Source organism: Vombatus ursinus, unplaced genomic scaffold, assembly GCF_900497805.2.
Source record: "Vombatus ursinus unplaced genomic scaffold, bare-nosed wombat genome assembly UNPS02007408.1, whole genome shotgun sequence".
Classification (NCBI taxonomy): Eukaryota; Metazoa; Chordata; class Mammalia; order Diprotodontia; family Vombatidae; genus Vombatus; species Vombatus ursinus.
The window spans coordinates 1,211,684-1,215,923 of NW_020947186.1; positions in this window are offsets into that span (position 1 = coordinate 1,211,684).

Below are 4,240 nucleotides of genomic sequence, written 5' to 3' on the forward strand. Positions count from 1 at the left end.
CAAACACCACACATGTATTTCATACGCCCAATCAACCAGGAAATGACTAGCCTTACAAAATGAGTCAAGCTGGAAATAAGGAAGATATTTCTGGCTGTAAGACTCTTTCTTGAAAATGTTTACAGAGGATGATTGTGTAATCTTCTTGGGTAGACCTCTAAAAGTTTTGTGTCTTCACTACTATAAGGAGGAGGAGAAAATGATGTATCATCCATGCAATCTGCTTTGTAGGAGAGAAAGAGCAGTAGGCTGGAACTTAAGAGACCTGACTTTAAGTCAAACTCAAGCATACAGGGCAAAACAAATAACTAAACTTGTATTTGTTGTCAAAGTCCCTGGATCCAAATGTCAATATTTTTACTTAATAATTGTATGACTTTAAGTCATTCATTTTTTTTCTTTTTCTGAATTTTACTATGTTTTACAAAAATGGCATTGAACTAAATGATTGTTTAAGTCCCTTCCTTCTCTTAATCCTAAGAACTTAACAATTGTTTTATTATTTGTAAGCCATAACTTCTCTGGGCCTCACTTTTTTTTTCCTCAAGGGAAAGAGGGATAAGATTAGATTTGGCAATCCATGAGTTTCTTTGCATATCTAACAGTCTAACAAAATAAATTTCTATTAAAATTTAAATAATGGATTGTAATGCTAAATGTCCAGCTTTAAATCAATACAGATTTAGGCTTGATTTTGTTTAATTGGAATCATCTGGATCACATAAACCTATAAGAAGTTAATGCAAATCATTAAGAAACAAACTTCTTTGTTAGGAATAACTTAAAAAAGTTGTGTTCCTTCTTGTAGGACATTCCTATTTTGCAAATCCCTAGAAAAATTTCAATTTCATCCACACCATAAGAAATATATCAGACTATGCATGACAGAATTAATTCCCTCATGTTCAACTTAGGGGAAAAAAAGCCTGAAAAATGGATCTTATATTGAAAGTGCTTGACACAACATTAATTACAACTCCCCTAATAACATGGCAGTAATTTATTTACATGGTAGGTTTCAATTACTTTTGTTGCTATTGTTATCATTTTTATTTTTATGGCTAGTCTTGTTTTTTAACAAGTTTCCTATTCACAATTTCATATTGCAATCTTTACAGTTGGCTGAGGTCTTCTTACAAATTAATTACACTTGTTCAAGGAAATTGCTTAGACCTTGGAAACCAAGGGAATTTATTATCATTACGAGACAAAATCTCTCTCTAACACATTTGGAGAAAGGGGTCGGGCAGTCAATGAAAATATTGCTCCTAATCTTAAATAAAAAGACACACATCATAGACGTAGAGTTTTAAAATATATATTTTGCTACTTTATATTTTGGTGTCTATTCAATTTGACAAAGTATATAGAGGACAGGTCTTGGAGTCAGAAAGACCTCATTTTAATTTCTGCCTCTGACACATACTAACTTTGTGATGCTGAGCAAATTACTTAACTTTTCAGAACTTTAATTCAAATCTCTATGACTATAAACTGCAGACAGTTACAGATCTGACTTGATGTAGGGAATTTTCTCATTGGGAGTTCTTCTATACAATGGAAATTACATATCTGGATTAAAAAATCACGTAATAGAAAAAATATGGAGCAGAGAGACCTCAGATGTACGTTCTTGACTCCGGTACACTATGTGTCTATGTTAAGGTAGCAAACTTGTTAGGTCTGCTTTACCCTCCAAATCCCTGCTTCCTCTCCACTTTTCTCTGCTTTCCTTACCTATCCATTATGGAGTAGTTGGTAGGATGTAGAGAACAGGTTTTGGTAGTATTCAATTGCACAATCACTAAGTAAGAACTAAATTATTATTTATAGGTACACTGAAAGATCTGTGATTCCCAGAAATTCCTATTTTATACTGGGGACCATTTCATCTTTTTCTATGTATGATGGGTTGCAATGGCTAAAGAATTTATTAACAAATGGTCAGATTACAAGTAATGAGCCTTCAGTATTTAGTCTGGTCCTAGGAATCCCATCCAAGTCTGTATTCAAAGACATTCCAACAAGTTAAAACTTGTAGAGTGTTCATTTCACTGATAAAGATGTTAAAAACCTAAGATCATCTCCATGTCTCAATAAGTTATCTTTTTATCAAGTTATTGATCAATATGAGGAAATAACTACATAGTCTTTAGTGGTCTGGTAGTCTGTTGTTATCTTCTATTATGATAAGATTCTTTTTTTTTCCAATCACCCAACTGTTTTCTAGTGTGCTTCCATTCATGATTTTCTATAGAAGTGTATCATGTCTGAGAATAAATTATAGTAGTTCCTTTCTTATCAGGCCTACTGGTGGTGGTAGTGTTGCTACTGCTGCTTAATGGAATATAAAGTCTATATCCCTTCCATTGTTTTTAACCTCTATTTGAGGAAGAGTATCTGGGTTCAAATCACAAACCTGCCCCTATGAAACTTGGTTCAAATCACCTCATTTCTCTGGGACTCAGTTTCCACACTGGTAAAATGACATGTTGTGAATTCACAAAAGGCAATGTAGTACCATAAAAATAATGTTGGATTTGGAATATGCGTTACTGGATTCAAATCTTGGGTCTATCACATATTAATTTGTTGTTATTTATTTGTTTTCAGTTATGTTCAACCCTCTGTAACCCCATTTGGGGTTTTCTTGGCAAAGACACTGGAGTGGTTTGTTATATTCTTCTCCAGTTCATTTTGCAGATGAGGAATCTGAAGCAAAGAGAGTTAAGTGACTTGCCCAGGGTCACAAATCTCTCAGAGGCCAGATTTGAACTCAGGTCTTACTGATTCCAGGCCTGGCACACTATGTACTATATCACCTAGCTGTCCATATTAATTTATGATGATGAGTAAATTACTTCCTTTCTCTGGGCCTTAATTTCTTCATCTGTAAAATGAAGGAATTAGTCTAGTTGACCTCTAATTTACCTTTCAGTTCTAAGTTTATGATCCCATGATTGTATGCCTAATGATATTATGTGTTGAAATGCTAATTTGGGGATATAGACTTTAAATTCTATAGAAATTAGAAAAAAAAAAGAGGCATCATTGTGTTCCAGTCATTGAATTATTGAGATTTATAAGTAGAAAGAAAATTCAATATCATCTAATGAAACATACCTCTTTAATAGATGACAAAAAAGCTTCTGAATCATTTCTAAGTGACATGAGATGTAGATACTTAACGACAGCAAATAGATTTTAAATACATTTATTCTCATTTTGACTCAGTATCCATCATCTGTAAAGGCTTCCTAAAAGAGGTAAAACTTGAGTAGGCCCTTGAAACAGGAGTAGAAATTGAATCTGTACTATGAGTGAATCACTGAAATACTTGAAAATTTGAAGATCAGCTTAGATTTACCACTGAGAAAAAGGTACAGTTCTTATTTGAGCATAAGTAGAAATTTACTTTTTTAAGATCACATGATCTCAAATTACCAAAATTAATTGAATTTATTCCTATTCTTTATCCATCATGATACTTCAATCTGTCACTTAACTGTTGATTATCCATCTGCAAAATTTAAATATTACTGAGTACCTAGCTCACCAGGATATGAAGAGCATTAATTAGTTATGATTAGAAAATAGTAAATATTATTATACCTCCAAGAAAAATAGCATGATTAGCAAGATAGTATGTTGGGCCATTAGAAAATATGGACTATTTTATGCAGTATTTGTTTCACAAATCATTCTGTACAGATGTGTGGATCATAACAAATGACTTTAATTTTTTTATGAATTGTAGCAAAACCAATGCTGCCACCCTCTATTTTCCAAACAAAAATTCTATTGACCTTTTTTGCTCTGCTAAAAGGGTTCTTGTCTGAAAACTTAGAAAGAATACAATGGACTCTCTTACTATGAAGGAAAGTTACAAATAGAAGCAAGCCTGAAGCTAAAGCATTTGAACTAGAAAGAAAAATTTTAAAGGGTTGACATTTTAGTTCAATGTAGATTAGCACTGAATAGTTCACATAAGTATCTTAATCCTAGTTGAATTATACAAATATAAATGTTGCTTTTTAACTCAATCAATGATAGAGGGCAGTTTCATAAATTTTTTTTTTAAAAAGCTCTCCATACATATAAGTCATATTTGATTTCTCATAGCTATGCCCAGCCAGGGGCCCAATCTTGTTGATTCCCCATCAACAATCTCTTTCTCATCCTGTCCATGATGGAAGAAAGAAAGAAAGAAAGAAAGAAAGAAAGAAAGAAAGAAAGAAAG